This window comes from Pyxicephalus adspersus, chromosome 11 (assembly GCF_032062135.1).
Source record: "Pyxicephalus adspersus chromosome 11, UCB_Pads_2.0, whole genome shotgun sequence".
In the NCBI taxonomy this organism is placed as follows: Eukaryota; Metazoa; Chordata; class Amphibia; order Anura; family Pyxicephalidae; genus Pyxicephalus; species Pyxicephalus adspersus.
The window spans coordinates 36101887-36125913 of record NC_092868.1 but is presented as its reverse complement, the minus strand read 5'-3'; the positions used below and the strand labels follow the sequence as shown (position 1 = coordinate 36125913).

Below are 24027 nucleotides of genomic sequence, written 5' to 3'. Positions count from 1 at the left end.
GTTAAGACTGGCAATGAAGTTGAAGTGCGGTAACCGCTTCCTCACGCCCTTGACCGTTTTTTGGCTGCTACATGGTGCTAGCAACTCTTTATGTAACAACTCACCATTAGAAACCCATAAAGTATAAATAGTGGCAGTGAGTAGCACCAGACACTGCCACATAATTTTTAGACTTTGGTTCTTTAGAAATAAGCATAGCAGTGTGGGCAGCAAACAAGATGCCAGCCTCCGGGAGCTGTCTATGTCCTGTAATAAGTCTGAACATAGCCTAAGTCTTCCTGTAATTACACCTGACGCTTTTCTGGACAGCTTATAACAAAACATAACAGATCCACTGGCTGAATCAACAAATAATTTAACTATATTACAAGGTAGAAACAAATTATGTTAAAAGTATTGACAGGCTATCCCCTCCCTCTTTCAATTGACATTAATTTGCTAGGTTTAGCGACCTTTCTTTCACATCAGTAAAGCACCCTGCAAAGCTCCATAAACAAGCTCCCTTGAGGGAGGAAAGTTGATCGCTAATAGCTGCCAATGATCATAAAATTTAGTGGGTTCTGCCTGTTCATCCATTGAAATTTTGCTCATAGAGTACCCTGTAGCTACAAATACTGCATATATCAGTTTCCATATGATAGCTTTGTATTTCCTCTATCTTTTACATTTCACAATACATGTTTTATGACCAAATCTGCTAAATAAGCAGATAATTGAATGACTAGATATTGGTCAGACCATTGTTCAATTAAGATTTAAAATAAACCCCAACACTTCAGGAGCTCTCATATAGTAAATTGGCATCAGCTCATTTATACAGTTATATAGGGAGTTAAAGTTAATTAGTTAAAGTAAAAGTAACCTGTGATGGGAGGTAGGGGCTGAAGCGCTTCCAGTAAAATACCTCCAAGTTTGTCTTATTCGGTAATGACAGGTCCACACTCTCAGCTGTGCCTCTGTCCACTACGACTGCCATCTTCATCTGGAGCAGTCTCTTCTTTCTTAGCCATATATATATATATATATATACCGTATTTTTTGCCATATAAGACGCACTTTTTCTTCCCCAAAACTTAGGGGGAAAAGTTAGTGCGTCCTATACCACAAATGTGTTAAAAAAAATAATTAAAAAATTATACTCACCCGATACCCGATCCTGCGTGTGTCTCTGCAGCAGCGTGTCTCTCTTCTCTCCTCTGCCAGCATCGTGTTTTCTCCTGTCTGTAAAGCAAAGCGAAAGAAGCCGGCACAGCGCCACCTGCTGTTCCCTGTCCTAACTGCCGTACAATAGAAAAAAAGCACAGAGTGATCAGAAGGGGAATTTGAATGGCACAGAGTGATCAGAAGGGGAGTTTGAATGACACAGAGTGATCAGAAAAAGAAAATTTGAAAGATACAGAGTGATCAGAAAGGGAATTTGAATGGCACATGAGTGATCAGAAGGGGAATACCGGTATGAATGGCACATGAGTGATCAGAAGGGGAATAATCTTTCAGAAACTTTTTTTCTAGATTTTCCTCCTTTAAAATTGGGTGCGTCTTATATTCCGGAGCGTCTTATACGGCGAAAAATACGGTATATATTCCCACATGTACCTGTATGATTATTGCCTGTTAGCCACAAAACATTTGTTTTATGAATCGCTTTAAATAGAGAAACCACTGTCTTTTTATTAATACTACTCACCTTGAAACTCTGCTATGAATATATATATTTTTCGACTCACCTTCCAAGCTACAACCCACCATCCTAAAGTACTCTATGTGAAGGACTTAAATTTGGTTTTTCCTTCTTAGTGTCAAACCCACATATCGGGAAAAGGCCCGTTCGGAGACAGATATACACAAATGATCCATTAGGTTGTGGATCATGTACATGATATTTATCTATTTATCTATCTCTTTATTTATTGAAAGTTACTTACACAACTAACTATACTGCCAGTGCTCCTTTATCGTGAAGTATCTCTCCCCCCATGGGGTAGATAGCAGATCTGCAGGTGTACCTTGACCCATAACAGTCCGGTAGGTTGGGAAATTAGATTAGCAACAAGCATGTCCATGTCTATTGAGACAATAGATAAAACAAACCCGTTTTTCTTTTCTTTTGTACTTGTAAACTAAAGGGACAAATCTGCATCTACTAATAATAAAGGTACATTTTGTGTACTATTTTTTTGTCTTTCTCATGGTCAGAACTACACCTAAAAATAAAATGAAATTATTTATTGGACAGGAAATGTTGCCTATGATATTTATTCTTTTATCCAAATAGGAATGGGAACTTGGCTCCTTTCATTGCTACCTTCTTACCACATGCTGAAAAAAATAATTTTGATTACAGAACTCAATAACCTAATAGGTAAAATGCACACAAACAACTGGATAGGCCAAATAAAATATCAACTCCTTAGTGTAATGAATCAGTGAAAAATAGTTATGTCTGAAAATAACTATCTAACATACATTGTTCTGAGAGTCATTTGTAATCCACTTGGTAAAGGCTTACTAGTAAAACAAAACATAAAGACATGTTAAAATGTATACAGTAATAAACCATAAAAAAATAGTTGACCTCCATTTAAGATTAATAAACCTTTTCTATAGAAATGCCTGATGGGATTACTGTATACTTTTTTTATTACAGAAAAACATATCTATATCTCATTTTCATGTTTCCAGTGACATATAGATAAGGATCACATAGAGTTTTTGAAAAAACAATAGCTTATTTTTATAGAGGCAAATAAAATTACCCCCCACATATTTACAGTTTGCTGAGAGACTGTAGTAATGTTTCCATGCAAAAAAATGGGATAAAAGCAGTTTGAAAATGCATAAACCATAAAAGCAACATAAAGCAGTAAAATTAAATTGAACCCCAAACTTTTGTAGATACTATTAAAGATTACTAGATCTTTTCAGTGAACATTTTTGATGGAATAACTTTATACATTGCAGATTAACATATTAAATTCTCATTTCCATTTTTGTAATCTAGGTAGAGGTAAGATTTTATATATATATATATATATATATATATATATATATATATATATTTATAGATATATATATAAATTTATATACACACATTTACCATTTACAAGTTAAATTATATTGCTATATGTAATGTATGTATTATGATTTGTATAAAAGAAAGAATGAAAGTATATACTTACAATGGTACACTTTTCACTCTCTGACTGCCAGGAATGGAGGCAGTATGTTGCCAACATCACACGACATGAAATCTTTGCCAGTCGGGGCCTACTGCGTCTGTCCTCCTAATGACATTCAGGTGTTCTTCCTCAATGGCTACACGCAGGCAATCTGCTTTAAATAACTTGCGCCCTTGCCTACTTGTTAAGTGCGCCCACCATACATTTGATGTTAAGCAAGTCAACAAATTACCATTCAGGATAACCAATTCAGGTCATGCAAACACAGAACTCAAATAGACCATGATGTCCTTACTGCAGGAAGTCTGGAACATTTTGGCACAGGCATCTTTGTACATGTTTACTGAACAGTGTTACATTTCCTAAAAGGTACCTTCTTATTTTAGGAAACATGCACCCTGGTCCCTTTTGGCATCGAAGAACACCTCATTACTTGTCAAAGCAAAATGGCATGTTGTGATCGCTCGCATGTTAATTGGCATGCAGTCGGTTTTGATTAATATGCACTCCTCAATATGTTACTACAGAATCAGTCACTCTCCGTAGGAAGGAAGAGGTTAAGGTTTATTGAAGATTTGTAGTGAAACTGCAAAGAAACAGCCCCTAGAATTAATCTCCCAGGAAATTTCTAAAAAAAATCCAAAGGCCCATATTTCAGCTCAGCATTTAATAATTGCCTTGAGTTTTAAAAGTAAGGTAGTGTTTCTATGTAGTTATTTACTCTGCAGTAGAAAATATTCCCCTGAGATGTAAGAAGGATAATGTAACTGATTATTCACACCTGCCCAAAGAAAGCAAGCAAACTGTTTTAGTTTTTTTGGTCAAAGCCTATGGGTAAAATTTAACCTTTTTGGAGCTATAGGCAGAAATTGCAGAATACTTATTTTATCGGTGGGGGATCCTGTTGGTTTTCTTTTCTATATGGATCAGTTGAATTTAGAATTTGAGCTTACTGATGTCATTCACAGCTAGAGGACACATTGGATGGCTTCCCATGAACATTGGTTTGGAATAAAGGCTGATGACTTGTACATTGGTAATTCACAAGCTTCAACGTGTGGCATTGTTTTGTTTAACTTGACAATAGTAGATGATGCAGGAGGTGCCAAATGAATATGGGGTAATGGTCCCCGACCCCTGGGTCACCATACAGTACAGAAAATAAAGTTTATATTCTTTGTGTTCTACTGATAAATGTGAAATGGCATTTTCCCCTCTGTTGAGCACTTTATATCTAGTTAGTTGCCTTAAGCTGTCTGCAGTATAAAATTTTAAAACAAGACACCTCTTAGATGATTCTGTTTGTTCCTGCTGGCCATTTGTACACGTTGACTGTACTAGACATTGCCATGTAGGAGAAACTACCATGTGGGAGATATGCTGTTGGAGGAACAATGCTAGGTTAAAGATGAACCTCAGGAAGATATAACATAACAAATGAATGTGACCTGCAGTCCCAATACAGCACAGCTTAAACTGTGAGAGAGTAGGGAAGCTAGTAGCACTCAGCTGTGCTGCAGTTCTCCTGTGCTAACAAGGAGTTGCAGACTGACAAAGATATGAGCTTGTTAGTCTGCTACTTCTCTATTCACTAGTATATTAGCCATACACTAATTGGTTTTAGTTCAATCAGTATTCAGTTAAACTAACTTGGAATAAATATTGATTGTTGATAGCAAAACGGTCGATCATACTACCACACACTGCAATTGTTTCACAGTCCAACAGGAGATAAACTACATGAATATAAGCATATTGTGCACATGCTTTAAAACTTGACTGAACAGAAATCAATTGAGTGGTCTCAAAAACCAGATACATGTACAAATGATAGAAGTTTTCTCACCAGACCTCTCTTGGTCAGAAGTAATGTCATCTAATTAATCATTGTGTCACTTGAACGTGGGAGTTTCAATAAAGCTTGTTAAATTTGTTGCTCTCATTGGGTGCATTCTTGTCTTTATTGTCATTCCTTGATCCAACTTCAGGTTGCCTCTCCATGCATATGATTTCCTGTACTTCTGGGTCCACTACAGCCTGTCAGAAGGTGGTCGCTAATTGGTATGGGCACTTAAAGGTGTAGCAGTGCATTGTTATTCCAATGCTACAGTCCTCCTGCTATTTTGTTTCCTCTGAAGTACCCTAGTGACCTGTTGTGTCCTACTCTGATTCCAAATGCATCCTCCTACTATTCCCAATGTTTTCAGTGTCCAGCCCCCCCGACCCTCCAACTAACTTTCTAGACCCACAGCTTTGTCAAGCCTACTTTCTATAGATTTAGACCCAAGTACATCTATAGAGCAGTTTTGTTGGATCTTCTGTTTGGTCAATCACCTCAGGTCTATAATATATGGATGCCATAAGTTTACATGCAGACATATTTAATGGCATCTCTGACTACAACTTTGCCATAGAATAAGCAACAAAACAAAAACCAGCTCCTAAAATGAATCCTAAGGGTACATGAAGAAGTCGTTGAACTGTGAAAATGGAAATACCTGTGCAACTTAACAATAGACTATTTCCTTAAAAATTTCTCATCTGTAGCCCTCGTGAGGCTTAGGAATGCTCCACTAAAAATGCAATTTTCATTTATGTCTTTCTGTCCAAGCCCAATGCTCTATTCTTAACGGAGTACAGCTGACAATTATTCTGTTGAGGCTTATTGGAATTTCTTTAGGGTGGGTTAGGGGGCACCAGAACTATACCTGCAATATACTGCAAGTGCACTACTGCACTTGCAAGAGTTATATGCTTGTTTAGATTTAAAGGAAACAAAAGAAGTATTTACCTTATTCCTCATTTACCTTATACCATTGGTCTAGTGTTTTAGGAGATGATGCCAGTCCTGTGACGGCCACAAGAGCTCTAAAGAGAGGTGGCCATTGGGTTCAGGATGCACAGGGTAGGGACCTGTCTACGGGAGCAAGGATAAGGTAAGTAAAAGTGCTTATTTCATCTTTTCCCCCCTCCAAACCTAAACAAGCATTCAACCCTTGCAATCGGGGTTACCACCTTTTCTGCAGAAAAAGGATCTCTTTTTTCATGGATAACAGTGGCATCAATGCCAATTTTTAGGCTGATAAAATACTGGCCAGGTGGTAACTCTACTTTCAGGGTTGTGGTAGCCCCACTGCTAGGGCATTTGTTTTTTCTGGAGTTAGGATTACCCGAGCTACCAGTAACATGGTACAAATAATTCTGACCTAGTAAGATGATCTGATCATGTACAAGCAACACAAACCTTAACTCATCACATCAGATGAGTACATACAGATGGGCATCAGATGTAAAAACAAAACGTTGGAAATTTTTGAATTTTGATCAATGTTTATTAAACCTGCAAACAGTTTTACACAACAAAAATTAGTGAAGCTTTCTATTTTTTATTATATCATCAAATGTATTTTTCAATGTATCTGTTATATTTATGTAATCTCTGTGTTTAACTGCATGCCAGAAGTTGTAGAATAGAGTGGGGTGGTCACCCAACTCCTAGTGGATATGCATGCCTTTTGTACAAACAATCTTTCAAGTCTTATTGTTTCTGATGCAGCAGTCAGATCCGTTTATAATGTCCAGTTTTAATGTTTAAGCTGCATAAAGCTTTAGAAGGACATGTTTGAAAGTAGTGTGCGTATATTTACATACAGATGCTCATCTAATGCAGAGAGGGTTCTAATGGCTCCTGATAGTGCTAAAAGCTGGAGTGTTAGTGCACTTGAGGATGTTTTGTACAGTAGGGGGTCTAATTTAGCTGTTATTTGCTCAGCATTGCCTGGGAGTAATCATTAGAGTGGAAGAAAAGTGGGTTTTATGTTTATTTACATATATATTTGTGACTATTACAATGCAATGTGATGTGCCCCTTTCAGCATTCTAATATGGACAGAAAGATAACTTCAGGTTTTACTATTCAAGTTCCCATTTATCTCTTAAGGCATTAAAGCAAGAAATTGGAAAAAAAACATGGTGTGTTGGGGTATGCAGTTTTACAGTGTATTTAGCCTCCTCTTTAAACAAAAGGATTGCAGACATGATAATAAGATTCTGATATTAGGACCACATAACTAAGAATTCATTCACCCAGTTCAAAAGCAATCTCCAGTTAGCTTACAAACCATGTCATTTAGAATCTAATTCTCATTTATGGATATGTTCTTGCTCCATCTGCATTATCTAGAAAACAATCGGTTTCTAAATTTCAAAAGACAGTCTAAGAATTCCTCACAGTGGTCACAGCAAGTGTACGGTCCACATACCTCTACGAGCATCATGGTGGCTCACAGGTTAGCACTTTGGTCTTTGTAATGCTAGGTCCCAGGTTCAAAATCTCAGTCAGGACTCTATCTGCATAGGGTTTGCATGTTCTCCATGTGTTTGTGTGATTTTCTTCCCACATTCTAAAAACATGCAGTTAGGTTAATTGGCTTACCCCCAAAATTTACCTTAAACTGTAATAAAGATTAACATAGATAAAGACATTAACACATGACTGAGGTAGGGACATTAGATTGTGAGCCTCTATGGACTATGGACTTTGTACATCGCCATGTAATATGTGAGTGTTATATAAATATTGTGTAATAATAATTTAGTGTAAGGTAATTCATTAAGGAGTATAACATACCTTAATAATGGATAGGCTCTTCTTTTATCTATGTATCACATACAACGCAGAACCAGTATTCTTCGCAGGTCCTATATTGTGCAGTATGTGATGTTGTCAATGGCCTGCCACATTCCTGTAGGACTGTAGTGTCCTGGCTTGTAGAAGGACTGTAGAATATGGTGAATGTTGCTGTATATTTTATTCCCCCTAAAGTAAACAAGTATTAAGTACTAAACTAAGATGGGCCCAGGTTTGTGTTTTTCCAGATTTGGCAAATGTCCTTTCAAAAGCATTAAACCTGAACCCCAACTGACGCTTACTTTGCCAACTGCTTCAATATTTAATGCTTGTTAAGTCTAGGCAGAATATAATAGATAATGATACTTAATGATGTGTCCTGAGGCAGCAATATTACTAATATTCTCCTTCTCCTACCCTGGAGTGTGAGGGTGTTGGCGGTCTTGATATCATCATGTACAATGTTCAACCAAAACTTCTGGTCCTGCAGAGTTCTTATCGGCTGGTGGTTGGCAGGGGTAGATCATGGCATGACATGCCCCTGACAACCACCAGACAATGAGAACACTGCCCAATGGCCACTGTAATAACTGCCCCCAAGACAAAGTTTATTTTGATAATTGCTTGGAAGGCCATCTGCTCAAATTGTGGCGTAAGTTTACAGAAATTTAAATTAAATTAATTCAATGAGGTCAATTCTAAAGTAAGCAATAAAGGTCTCTGTGTAGTATTGCTAATTGTATCACTTTCTTTATAGAAAATAAGCTGAAATAAAAAATGTATTTGCATGTGCATTACAACAATAAATGTGAAGACAGAGGGACAATATAGCAAATGCCTGACTGCTTGTTGTTCTGTGTTTGCTCTGCCTGTGTATGGTGACTATATATATATATATATGACTATAACACGTTTCAGCATTGTAATTGTCCAATCATCAGGAGTTGAAGTTAGAAGGTGATAACATATGTATTTGTAGCATGCACAGTTTAGAAGAACTGGCAATGAATGCCTATGGTCACATCTGTAGGATTGCATTTGACATTGTGCCAGTTGGATACTAGAGCACAGGTCCAGGCTGTCAATGTGTGGAAATGCTGGTGTGTCTCTAAAACCATAGCTGGACCAGCTTGAGCTCCTACTGCTACTCTGTACTGTACAATTGGAAATATTTACCCTATATGCCTATATACAATATGTTTTGAGAACTTCCCAATCAATAACACAACCAGGATCAAAATGAAAATGAGTTTGAACTTGGAGAATTTGGAGTATTCCATTAAGTGTGTGCATTATTTTGTCTGATGCTTGTATACATGTGAGCTGAAAAAGATGTTTCCTATATTTCAGCAGCAGCTTCTGTTACAAGAATACCACTTTACATATTGTACTACATACCACCACTTTACATACATATTGTCTTTGAGGAAATGATGAATAATATTGTTTTTATATTAGCTTCTATACAGAATGCATCACATCACACAATAAACATATATCTACAAAGTACAGAAAACACAAGAGTTACCTTATCAATGTGATACTGCTTCTTCATGATCCAACCAACTGCTGGTGGTGGGGCCTTGACCAAGCTGTCATGTTTAACTACAGTAGAAAAAGTGAGGTCAGCTGGATTGTCTGATAGTCAGTGGCTATAAGCAGAAGTACAGATGATCAGAATACTTATTCTGATCATACTTATTATTGGCAGATAAAAAAAAATCATTATCATATTTTAACCCTGTAGTCAAACTTTTTACTAAACTCTAAGCTTCAACAAGGTTAAGACACCTAGACTAATGTGGGCTGATTTGCTTTATATGCCAGTGATGCTTCTTATTCCCAGTCTGGCAATGTCTAGGCAGATATTTATAGGGCTGGAAGCAGTTTGTGGACAGCACACAGATCAGATATAAAATAACGCCATCTGTAAGATTGGCATGGTAAAAAAGATACATAAAACTGACCATTAATTACAGGTATAATGACATTTCCTTTCAGTGAAAATACACATAAAAAATGTTCCTTCATTTACCTATAGATTACCTATGTTTTTATTCACACTAAAAAAATTAAACGGGAGTGAACATTTACTCATACATTAGCAACGAGCCAATTCTACAACTTTTGCTATTGGTGTCTACTACATCTAAAGCTGGGTATACAATTGTCCTGTTATCAATATTTTATAAACCTATAAACCAGGTCTGCTTATACTATCAAGCCTCTTCCCCCTACATGAAATACTAGCAAATAGTAGGTCTAGGTCATACCTGAAAAAAAAAATTAGATATATAACTAATGTTTTTTTTCCCTACATTCCTGGGCAGGACATTACCATCCATCGTGTGGAATATTGGGTAATGCAGAGCACAATAAATATTCCTGTCCATTATAATTATTATCCATCATCTCACAAGATTTTGCTGCTCTGTATATCTATTGATCTTACTGTAAGGTGTCACCACGTCAGAAGGGAGATAAGCAAGATAAGTATCAACTTACCTTTTCTCTTTACAGGTAGGTTTTGGTCCTACTATCTGAAGCCCAGATGGACAATGCATTTTACTGAAAGGTCCTCTTCAACCAATCAAGAGCAATTTTTTTAACATTAATGATTATGGCAAAGGGCACTTTTTTTGGTCTTGAAAAGGTCATGCTTCTAAAAAGTAGTTCTGAATTTGTACTAATCTATAAACCTTTTTAATATATTTAATGCTGTAATATATATATATATATATATATATATATATATATATATATATATATATTTATATTTATTTTCTAGTAAAGAGCGAATGAAAAATTTGGTTTGTGTAAAAGGATCGCCTCTTTAGCATGTCACTCCATTCATAGAAGAGATCACCCCTTTAAGGCTGCCTATCTTTATGTGCCTTTAGTTCAAACGCAATTTGCAGTATGGAAACCGGTGCCAAAAGCCATTCTGCTGAGGCACCCAGTCACCTCGTCGTAAGGCTGCAATCTTTCCCTTAAAAAATATTTACTGGAATAGCTATTATAGTCACAGTGGGGAATCATCCATCTTGGTAAGGTACTTTTTCATGAGTAAAACGCTCATTAAGGAATCAGACGACAAATAGGGAGCAGGTTTATGGCTCTTGAATGGTTGTTTCCATAGGAAAGGAACACACAGTGCCAGCTGCCTGTTTTGGCACGGGCAGGACTGCCTCTTGGAAACGGCACGGCATTAGCAGTGCAAATGAGGCTGGCTATCTACAGCCATTGTTAAGTGGCATTGGTGCCCTAGGGCAATGATGTGAATGACTTGCTGAGCGGGCATGGGGCCATAGAAACAGATGGACAAGAGCTCAGCCAGACGAGAGAATATGGATGTGCTGGAAATGAGTTTGTGGAGGCAATGATTTCCCTATGGGACTGCCCAAATGGTTGGTTATCACAAACGCAATGTGGGCACCTATAATTATATCCACTCACCGTGTACCAGCCTGGAAGTGAAGCGAGCCTTGCAGTGATACCAGGCATATCTGTATAATTGTCCTTCTCAGGAGAGGAAAGTGATCTTAACCCTGTTCCTGCCAAATGGACATTGGAAAAGAGTTTATGCTCACATGAAAGATAATTCTTTCATTTATGGAAAACTCTTTCTACAAAAAAGGCTATTAGGTATCAGATGTACGCTGCTTAAAGCAGTTAAGACTCTTATTTTTCAATCTTGCTAAAGGTTTGCTGAATCGCCTAACTTCTCCCATGATGGTCAATCTCCTCCAATCTGGAAGAACTTTAGTATATAAAAAATCCCGTAGTTTCCTGTGAAAAGTGAAAAATACAGTCAACTCCCAAATACAAAGGAGACCCATATATGCAGATGTTTTATTTATGCAGGAACCCCAGTGTGTTCAGAACCACTAGGATATCCACTCAAGTATCCAAAAATATTATTATAAAATGATAAGTGAGCCAAACTGCTTGAATGTACCCATAAATGAATGATTATCAGATGTACGCTGCTTAAAGCAGTTAAGACTCTTATTTTTCAATCTTGCTAATGCATTAAGTTAAAATGTACATTTTAGAATTGCTATAAATAGGTTTGCAAGGACATGACATTTGGAAGTAAATTTCCAGAAGATAAAGAATGTTTAAAAAAAATTAGAGAAGAAAGGTACTGTTGTTACCTTGCTGTCTATTAGGATGAAAAAAGAAAATGTTTAAAGGGAAGCCTATTTTTGTTAAGAAAAAGCAAACTAGGTAAACTGTATACTTTGAAAGTATTTTAGAATATGATTTTAGACATCCTTACCCATTTATGTTTTGCATATGGTGATGGTTTTAGTGCATTTACTAAAAATTGCTAAACTGGGTGGCAAGTGCTACAATGGGTTTGTGACAATGTTTGGAAACTTTTAGTTCTAAACTTTGCAGATTCACTGCAAGAGATGAGGAATGACTGAGGATGCAAACACTGGTCAGCTGGACCATAGAAGCCATTAATAAAGAACTGATAATTTAGACCTCTTTTTATATAAAAAAAAAATTGGGTACACAGCAGACATATTTTTAGTGTGTCGGATCTTTGAGGGAGAGATGGCAGTTCAGTCTAGGAATAATAATGAATATTATTATTTTTTATTGGTATTGGCCCCCAATCACATTGCTCAGCTTGCTGTGGTTTTTATTTACCTATTAATTTGCTTATAAGCTTTACAAATGGGCAGAAAAAAATAACAAGATTCACCTACACATTGAACAGGGGGTGCTGAAACTCTGAGCAAGATTGGCAAAGCTGCATGTGAACTGAACCCAAGATTTACTCTCCCCCAATGATGGTCAGTGCAACTATTGTCCCCACTTACCTATCAGTATGCTTTTAGACATGAAATATTTGGTGCAAGTATTTTACCAAAAGCAAAATACCCAGTACAGTGCAAAAATGCTGTATTTTATGCATCAGGTCACCTAGTAATTGGTAAATTCTGTACAGTTTCTTGCGAGAGGCACAGAGCCATTTACAAAACATGGATGAGGATTTTGAAATATCCCATCTGCAAACTGCATTCTGTTGCTGTGGTTGCAAGGAAGTAAAATGATACCTCTCTTTGGTTACAGCAGACCATGGATATCTGACTAAGAAGAACATATCATCTAAATAACATAATATAAAATATAGTATGTAACAATAAATGTAACTATCTTGCTTAAAATAAAAAAAAAAACCCTATACAATTAATATTAAAATATACTATATATATAAATATACTATACAATTAAATGAAAGTTTGGGATACGGCTGGCTCCAGATTATGCTTACATTGGATGATTGACCATTATGGAAAAACCTTGGAAACCTGGAATTTTTTTTTAGATCATTTAAGATCATTTGCTATGAGTTGGCTAAAACTTTTAATCCTGGACCAGGTTAAAGCAGATAATAATGAAAATTATTGTAAATTCCGTGAAATTGCAGTTGTGCATCTACAGTCGTGTGGATGTACCTACAGTGATTTGTTTTTTAGGTACTCTAAGTGTGTACTATATTTAAAATGTAATATTTCACTGCTGTTTTTACAATCTACTGTGTGGTCCTGTATGACATAGTAAGGGGGTGCAAAGTTCTGCCATATAATAGCATACAATTTTGAAGAACCTTTTAATGAAATCCATTCCAGGTTTGCTGAATCGCCTAACTTCTCCCATGATGGTCAATCTCCTCCAATCTGGAAGAACTTTAGTATATAAAAAATCCCGTAGTTTCCTGTGAAAAGTGAAAAATACAGTCAACTCCCAAATACAAAGGAGACCCATATATGCAGATGTTTTATTTATGCAGGAACCCCAGTGTGTTCAGAACCACTAGGATATCCACTCAAGTATCCAAAAATATTATTATAAAATGATAAGTGAGCCAAACTGCTTGAATGTACCCATAAATGAATGATTATCAGATGTACGCTGCTTGAAACTGCAGTGAAACCTTGTAATAGAATGTCAAGGAATAGAAAAGTATTACTAGTAATGACTTTGTAATGTAGACTGTAAAAGCCCAAAATCAGGCAAAAACAATTGTCATAAGAGTAGAAGTCTTGAAAAGTGTGCTTTGTTTTAACTAGAAGAAAGCACCATGGTGCCATATAAACTATTTGGGGCTTTTAGTGTTTCCTTCGAAGCAAATGATTCAATTGGGCAGATGGGGAACGTAAGGATTTTTTCTTAAATGAAGATTAGCTAGGAGAATGGAAACATGGGGGACACAGTTTATGTGATACATCATTTTGTGAAATCCTGAGCAGATTTGGCATTACCAAGCTCTGGATTTGCGGCAACACAAACCTTACCAATAACAATCATCGATCCACTAGTTTTCAACATTGCCACTGGCACTAGAGATTCCGATAATGGCCACGGTAATCATAAAGTGCAAAAACATAAATGTGATTGTTATACTGGTGTGGAAAAGAACTAGCAAAAATTTAATTTAAGTATTTGGAAACACCAAACCAAGTACATTTCTGACTTCACAGTTTTATAATTTGCAAAATTTAAAGGCTTGCCTTAGGCAATAGAAATATATTCCATTTTTTAAAAAATAAGACAACAGGAATATTAAGAAAACAATAGTTAACTGCAAAGCACAGGAATGTACGACAAACAAAAGACATCTTTTCTTAACTATAACTGTACTCAGAAGCCCCAGTGACAAAAACATTACATTGCCACCTTTATGCCACCTTGATATGAAAACACAATACCACCTAAATAAAAAAAAAACTGAGCGTATAGCCGCTAAAAAAATGAATTTTGGCCCCCTTGACCTCATGGTTCCAGAAGCAGTGGCATACTCCTGACCCCTACAATAATTCTCTAGCCCTTTACTGGTCCAGCAGTTTATAAGACAACAATGGAATCTAGTTTTTGGGCCAGGTTACTGCAATTTGCTCAGCAATATCATCCTTCATATTTTCTTTTTACCTCTGCCCTAAATTTCTAGTTATTTAAATTAAGATAAGTATGCATAATCATCATTAGACCTATATAAACAAGGGACTTATACATTTTAAAATCAACCCTACATTAACTAAGACTAAAATGGGAGCTTGCAATACCAGTGCTACTACGTAGAAAGAAGTGAAATATAAAATAGGAAAGAAGGCGTGTAAAGCTTTGCTGACAGCTGAGTGCTCAGCTGTTACAGACAAAAGGGTACATTTGCACATTTAAATTCAGCCACATACAATTGCTTAGGAGAAAACATTTTCTTGCCAGAATGAAAGGTTAGAAAGCCAATCCGATCATTAAAGGTTTTTCACTCCCTGCTTTCCTCCCATACTGTACTTTATACACCACCCAGACATAGGTCTATAGTCATACTAGCCCAGTTTAATTAGAAACGGTGCAAACTGTCCAATATAAATAATACAGTGCCACTATTGCTAATCTTATTATAAACTCCATCTGCTGCCACAATCAGGGTGGCAGATAAAGAAAAAACACTTTTGGCTATGAACCAACACAGACTATTGTTAAGTGGCTTTTGCACTCTGCACATGACTTGATTACATGCCGCCTTTCTATTGGATGATTGATAGCATTAAATGTTCCTATGCAAATAGACTTGGACTTGGAGGTACCATTTGTAGGCTTGGCATACAGCATACAACACACATGTGTCAGCCAATGCATGTTTTAGGTATATTCTAATGTATAAACCTATTTTTTAGATTTTAGTATATTTTGTAACATCATTATTTTTACACATTTCAAAAACATTTTACATTATTCACCAGCTAACATATCTGTCAGAAAGCACACATCTGATATGCTGTATTTTTGGCTCCTCTTGTTTTGGATGAAACTCCATTACCTGAGCCATACATATCTGTTTAACAGTTTTGAGCTGTCAAGCAGAGCTTATGTGCTACTTTTGGACATTGCAGTATATACTAAACCATGGTACTTAGTTTTACTTAAAAATACAAGAAAATGCTTTGAAACCAGGTAACAAAATGCGGCAGGTACTGGTAACATTCAGAAACAGTAATCAATAGTATCGCCAAAAAAGGAAATAAATACATCCATGGTGTGTTATTTTAAAAACATTTATTTACAAGTGGGAAAAATAAAACCACACAGGCTCAGTCTTGTTATCTTCTTCCTGCCTTTTTACAAGTTAAAGTATCTCATACTTTTAAATAGGTTATAATGGCTCCTAAATGATCTTTTGTGCATGGTTGTTGGCCACCAGTAGATAGTAGATATTACTGTGGCTTTTTGTAAAGTGTGTAACAAACTCATATTTTATGTATCCAATGGCAGGAGTTTGTTACACACTTTAAATGAGGACACAGTGCCATCTACTGACATGATCTGAGTATAAGCCTATTTTTTCATAACCTAGGAAAATATATTGTTTCATATTTAAGCATATATGGTAACTCAAGTTCAAAGAAAGATTGTTTAAAAGCACATATGATTTGTAAATACAGTATAGGAGCCTAGTGTAACTATTCAACTATAATAAGCTGAATTGAATAGTCAGTTATTTCTCTTAGCATATGAGTAGGACATTTCTGAGGCTACACTTCTGTGACCCCCTATACAAAATGCCTGAGACCATCACAGAGACAAATAAACCTGTTTCCATCTTCTAAATAAAAAAGTGGAGTCTGTGTCCCTGCCTGAGACATTCAGCTGCATCATAGGATTTTCAAATGTGCAACCAAATATTCTGCTATAGTTTGGTAAAAGAAAAAATGGTATTAGAGTTAAGGGTTATATAAAGAACACTATACTTTTCTTTTAGGGACACATTTGAGGACATTATCCTAATATGGTTTAAAACTGGTATTTAACATTGATGTAATTCTTGATAGCATAAATATATATGACTCTAGTAATGATGCACCAATAGTTACTAAAGTATATAAAGTCGCCCAGGAATAAAGCATGGCTACCTCACTGGATACGTTTATTAGAAAGTTGAATAGTGCTTGAAACTAAACTAGCATGCAGCAGTTGAAATGCCTATGTTGCTCCCTATAGTCAGTCTGCTCTCCCCTAGGAAACTATTCACTGTAACCACTTGTGGTCGAGCCTTGCAGCTACTGCCCATCTCTCTGCCAGTCTGAGTGCTGCTGTACAGGGGATTACTGGAGACTGATATTAAGATTCATTAGCTTTTTAAAATACATTTACACGTTTTGAAAGAATTTATAGCTAGCTTAAATTATGCCCTTTACAGCTGATGTGAGTTAATCTTAGTAAATGGCCTCACCTTAAATGGCCTCACAAACTGACATATTCAGGACAATAAATGTATAAATCATTAGGAAGGTGGATAATTAGTAATATTTGTCTTCAGATATGTAATTAATAAGTAAAAAAATGAATGCATCATGGGAAGTGTGACCATTGAACTAGGAAATCCCTATATAGGAGAAAATATAACGTCTCTTGTACCGATGCGTTTCTCCAACGGGCTTCCTCAGGTGATAAATTGAGAGCAGATTTGAGTATAATCTAGGAAAACATTTTTAGGACGTGGTAATTTCCCTTGACAATTTGGGCATATCCTGGTACCATCCAAAATGTTGCAGTGTTCTTCCACAGTGGTAGGGCAGCTGTGTTGTATGGTGTAGGTCTCCTGCTCTCACAGTCCAAAGCAATGATGCACTTTTCGATACTGGAGCACATACATGCAGATAGGAAGTGGCTGAAAGGAAGATGGATGAGAAAAGGAGTGGGGATAATGGTTTGAGTTTTGGGGCTACCATTTGTTTAAGTGTAGCCCGTTCAAACAAGGTTTGGGGAGTAACACTGAATTTTTGTGAATTTCCTATGGAGTTCATATTGCATTGCCTGGTCTTTGACCTAAAGATAGCTGGCTTAGAAAGGGCGTTATTCTGTGTTAAAAAACAAAACATGATATCCAAATATATTTTAGATCTGCTTTTAAAAGAAGAATATTGCTTTACAATGAGAGGATCATGAATTCATAAGTATAAAGGGTTCATGTTTTTTTTTAGATACTGTTAATGCATATTAGTTGCAAAAAAATCAGCTCTTTAGTACCAAACAGCATCTTGTGCCATGCACCCTTGCCCACCATACATATATACCAGAAAAACCTCCATTATGCTAAGGAACCTCAGTTCTGTTCTTGAGAAGAATCCTCAGTCACTTTTCTAATGGGGTTAAACATTCCAATTTTTGAAATTTTTTGGTCTGGGTGTGCACTAATATTTGAAACATGGTTTTGGAAGCAATTTGATAAAAAAGGAATTGTTAGCAGGCAGTTACTTTTGGAATTTTGCCCTTCCAGCCTGACTAATCAAGATGGCCAGGATCCCGAATCTTCCCTGAGAAGCAGGTGAAGATGTCGGCATCTAGGACATAGTGACAAGTGGTGAGTTTATTTAAAAAAAATGATCAGGCAGGAGAGTTTATTTTGTTGTCAAAAACATTAAAACCACCAACAGACTTTAGATAATAGACATCCAATTTAGCCATTTAGTTGAATCAATAACCAATCAGGTTCCTCCAAACAACACTGGCTTTTAGCTGTCAGTGGAAATAGTGATCAGACGAGTTTGTAAATTTTGTCATATTGGTACCATATTCACCCCAAAAACAAGCAACAAAAAGTATCTTTGTATGCCTCCCCCTTCACATCCGGACACTTAGGTTAAGCATGAACACATTTTTGGATGTATGGGTGGTCAAATGCTGCCTATACTCCCCCACTACCATTTATTGTCTATAAGCACTTTTATTCTCTATTTCCTTTGCTCTTATTTACTAATTTACCAGTCACTACTGAAGTAAAAGCAACACACAGCATAACAGTAAAAAGTATGTATACTTAAAAAAATGCCATTAAGCTTCCTTTCCCGGGTAAATCTGGTGCTGTTTATTTGCACTTTGATAAATAACTGCGTAATAGTTTCTGAAACATTATCTGGGCTGTAACCAGCACAGCTCAATAAAAAATATTGGCAGCACAGCAAGTGTTAATAGTGTGTATAAAATTGATTGAGATTTTAGTAATTCCGTATAATCACAGTCTACCAGCAGGTTGCTGCTCCAGCAGGAGGGTTGAGAATTATTTTCTCTAGTTTGCAATATAGAACTTAAATTAAGCCTCAGAAGTCAGAGGAGTTCTGTCGCATGTTTAATGCGGTGCTAAATTCTCAGCAGCACATCCCCAGTATTAAAGCCATTGCCAGCAATTAGGTTCATTAACTATCACAATACTTTATTTATTACTTGCTCTGCCATATGGTTCTGCAGCTAAAGAACGACACCCATTCTAACACAGACCATTTGGCATCATAAAAAATGTTAACAAATAATATTAAAGTCTCAAGGGCAAAAGGTTTCACAGCTCTTCTCGAGTCGTCAGAAATGGAGAATTAAAAGGGGGGAAAAAAATCAGCAGATTATTGAGGTTGGTGTGATTTTCTTTTCGGCTGTGTCTGTGAATGTGTACTAATTTATCATGGTTTCAGGGAATTTGTGTTAATATAGCTTTAAATACATCTGTCCTACTTTCCCACCTGCTTTTCACTAACTTGTTTTTTCCTTTGTTAAGTTTGTGTGAAACATATATTCTTTAAGAAATACACATGCTCATTATCTTGTTACTGCGGTTGAATGTTGACCAGTTTAATGGCGTCTTTGTAATGATGACTCAACTAACTTGTTTGGAATCTTTAACATCCTATGTTATTGTTTCTCATAATAGAGCGCCACATGATACCTAATTGCTCTTTTTATGTTCTTTTTTAATATGTGTCTTTTTTATTTACTAGTACAACAGAGGACAAGATCTTACTAACCTAGATTTAAAATTGGATGCTAAAATAAAGTTCATTAATAATAATATTAATAATAATAATATTTTAATAAAAGTAATACATTAGAATACCCATTGGTGCTGGACAAAAATGGCGTTGCCTTTTCATCTGGTTAAAACCTAATGTAGTACAAAAAGCCTCTGTAGGCAATTGTTTCAGCCCAACTTTGACACCCATTATTGTTCCTCTAAGGAATCCTCCCTCTGCCTAAATGAAGTTATGTTCCCTCAATTCTTAATTGAATCTTAGGTCATGTAATATGCCAGGACTACAGTAATTTTTGTTTTGATTGGCACTGTGAAATGGTCTATTCATGAGTACCCAAATCAATGGCTAGTGATGTAGACAGCTACCATTGGCTGAGTCCTCAGAGGGTTCCTAAGTCTGGAGGGGTTCGTAAAGAGTCCAACGGAGAAGCTGCAGTCCTGATGATCTCAAACAGTAACATCATGTCATCATGATGGCAACGATGGCAACAAGACCAGTCTATGGGATTGGAATTCAGTGATTGAACACTTATCTTCACTTATGGACATGGTGGCATGAAGGATGACGTGATGGCAGATGCCAACATGCTGCAATGATGGACCCTTTTCCTATGTTTGGAACTGACACAACCACTATTGCAAGGACTAAAACTTTTAAATCAACAAGGAGCTTGAGCTGATTGCAAGACTCTGACCCACCTAGGGGGATTGTTGGGCCTCTGCAGATATACCACTGCTTCCACAAAGAGTGTAGGAAGCAGTGGTAGGGAACATGCTTTTCTACTATGGCTGCTTTCCAAAGATATTTAAAACTTTTGATGCACTGGGAATATATTTAGATTATTTAAACTGAAAGTATAATTGAGGTGATACCTGCAGATCGTTACATGTTATTCTATGATTCTTTTTGCCATCTAAAGACATGTGAATGCCTAAAAAGACAATACATTGTCAAATATTACATCTAAAGTATGTTATGCAGAAAGAAGCCTCTTGAGAAACCTAGCAGAGTGCAGGAATTAGATTTTCAGTTAATTTTCAAATTTTTGATCAACCCAGGCACAGGTATTTCCAATCATAGAATCTATTTTTCATATAGTAGATAATAAACAATCATGTTTACCTCAAGATATGATGCATGAATGGATTTAAAGACATTTTCTTTGTTCATATCCTTGTGTGTGTGTCCATGTCACACTGCTCTAATGTAATGTCTAATGTGTAATTGAAAGGAATGGACTCCATCTACTTTTTAAAACATATTTGGTGTTTTTGATAAAACAAAATTTGGTGTTTTTCTGATAAATCATATGTTGAAGGTCTATGGTAAACTCATGACAGGGCGATGACTGCTATTCTCTTTTTATTAAAATATTGTATATGAAAGTGTTTTGAATTATGGACATTGTATACTTTCATGCTGCCAAATGTTTAGACCCTGGTTCCAACACTGCCATGCAAGTCTTCAAGCGACTGGCAAGGTACCAACCACGAGGAGCCACACAAAAACGAACATTTAAGTGGAAAGTGTGAACCTGCCCTAAGTGGTATATACCTCTGATATGTGTCAGTATTGTTTAATACGCATTAGTGATGATCAATTCACATATCTGTAGTCTTTTTAAAAAACTGATTTCTTAGCAATGAAATATATAAGTAGTATAACCTGCAATGCTAATGCATTGTTGCAAATTTGTCTCCAGTAGGGACTTTAAAATCTACATTAGGATATGAATTACAGAAGTGAGGGTAGTGTCCCTCCTCTGAGTCATTAAGCTTTTGTTTGTATTATATGATATGCTGCAATATAGATCCAATCCTAACACAAACTATTCTAGTTACATTTAAAAACTGATTTAAACCAGTAAGCATCAATTCTGGTCAGTTTGCACCATGGCTTGAGAAGAAGTAGCGAATCACTGTTGTTCATATAATCTGGTAAAGTTGTCCAAAGGGAGAGTTTTACAACTCAACACATTATTATTATTATATGTTAATAATGTGTTGTTATTATTATATTACACAGCACTTTACAAAGTCCAAAGTCATGTCACTATCTGTCCCTCAAAGGGGCTCACAATCTAATCTCCCTAACCCATTAAAATGTCTTTGATATAGTCTAAGGTCATTTTTGAAGGAAGCCTTCTAATCTGGGACCTAGCGCTGCAAAAGGCTAGAATGCTAACCTCTAAAGCTGCGTACACACTTCCAATTTTTGTCGTTGGAAAGGATCTTTCACGATCCTTTCCAACGACAAGGGAGTGCACGATGCATGAACGGTGCTGTACATACAGCACCGTTCATGCTCTATGGAGAGGGGAGGGGGAGAGCGACGGAGCGGCACCCTGCTGCGCGCTCTCCCCTTCCCTTTCATTAGGATCGGCTGTCGTCCATCGTCCGTGGATCCGGCAGGTCGGTCGTCCGGACGATGGACGACACCGACTGTACACACGCCAGATTTTCGCCCGATAATTGGCCGATGCCGATTATCGGGCGATAAAAATCTGACGTGTGTACGTAGCTTAAATGACTGCTTACATTTTTGTTTGCTTAATTAAAAAAATCAAAACAAGAGTTCTCTAAAATACCACTACAATACAGCACAACAGTAGAGATTTTTTAAACAGTACCCTAAAAACATTTTTTATTATTAAAATCTAATGAAACATGGAATAAATAAAGAGTAGTGGCAGCAGAAAAATTTCAATAGGTTTTAAATTTAAAATAAAAGGAGTTATACAACCTCCCAATTGACAATAGAACGCAGAATCTACATTAGTATTTAAAGATTATGAAACTAAGCTATTTCTAAGTACTTTAAAAACTGATCCATCATTTTTAATACATTTTCTTTATCATTTGAATAATTAATTAATCATTGCTGTATCTCACGTGAAGTCTGTCCTATGTGTTTGCCTTCTAAAGGCACAATTTATCACATTGCAACACTTACAACACTTATATATACCATGCATTTATTTTTACATTCCATTAGCCAACTGTCTATTCTTTTAGTAATTCTATTAACATTCAGATAATTAACATTCCACTAATGCTTTGCTTCATTTATACAGTCATGTCATTTGAGGGACACTGCCAGCAAGATGCATGTGTTGGGACCTGAACACAAAATAAACTTGTATTGTTGGAAGATATTTCTGGAGCATTAGTTCTATGATTGGTTATGTGAACATCAGTACATTTTGTTATTATACATTTTGTTATTTATATATAAATTTTGTTATTTGTCCTGTGCTTTCTATATATTACCATAGCTCTTTATTTTTGCTGTTATACACTGCAATGTTAGGCTGAAAATGGACACGTGTCCTTGAGCTCAACCTTTCATCATCATTATATTCATGGTCTCTAAATTTTTTCTTGACTATTTTTCAAAGTCAGTTATGTTTTGTACTTTAGTAAATATATTCAGCCCTATATTCTTGAAGCAAGGTACTAAGCCTTTCTCTTGAAGTTGAAATTGTCTTAAAACATCCATCAGGGAGGTAATGCCAGCATTATTGGCACAGGCACCTGCACAGAGTTTATGTTTTGTTTGAAGCTCGATCTCCGGTGAAACTTTTTTGGAATAATCCCCTTTCGCGCTGTAACACTTTAATCCAGAGATGTCCTTTGTGGAACCTCTTGTTTGTCAGTTTTTAGGGTGACTGAAGACTTTAAATAGAGGTTGTTGTACTCTGAGGGGGCATCACCAGTAGACTAATGCAGACAGTGGGGCTAATGTCATCATGACAGCAGGGCCAGTTTTAGAGTAGGGAGCACTGGGCAATGGCCTAAGGTCCCAGTTGATGAATTGGCAGGGGGTGCAGCGAGCTGGAATGTTGTGCATATTTGCCCAGAGCCCTATTTTGCCTAAAGCCAGCCTAGGCAGTAGAAGAGGCGAAAATATAAAAGACCCTGCAGCATCACATGACCAGCCTAAAGAATTTATAAAAAGTATAAAAAAGCATAAAAAAGGACCGTAAGTGGACAAAATGTGTGGAGGAGTTGTTTAGACCAAGGTTTGGCTTCAGAAGGTCATCAGTGTTATTCTTCTGTGCCACCCAACCAACCCCATATCTATACAATTGTAGCATATATCTTAGCAATTACTCTTTTTTTTAAAGTTCCTCCAAACACAAGGCTTAACTCAAACCGGCAAACCAAAAAGCAGAGAAATGGGCATGAGAACAGAACCCCCATCACTGCATTACATATGTAGGTAGTGGAAGTTTCTTGAGAAATGAATCATGGGTAATAAAATATTCTACCAAATTAAAATTACTCAGTATTGCAATATTTCTTTCTGCTTCTATTTATTTGACACATTCCGCTGCATGGAATGCGATTTGATTGTGATCCCACAGAAGGGTGACAAGAGTGACTATACAATGTGGTAA

General features: G+C 36.5%; 1 protein-coding gene across 1 annotated transcript in view; it reads left to right on the top strand.

The window, feature by feature from the left end:
• Positions 1-1391: 1391 nt before the first annotated feature.
• The window catches only part of PCSK7 (proprotein convertase subtilisin/kexin type 7), a 501704-nt gene continuing 479068 nt past the window's right edge, over positions 1392-24027 (top strand). The window contains exon 1 of the mRNA XM_072426904.1: positions 1392-1576. The gene's annotated coding sequence lies outside the window, so the exon portion shown is untranslated. The remainder of the gene's footprint in view (positions 1577-24027) is intronic.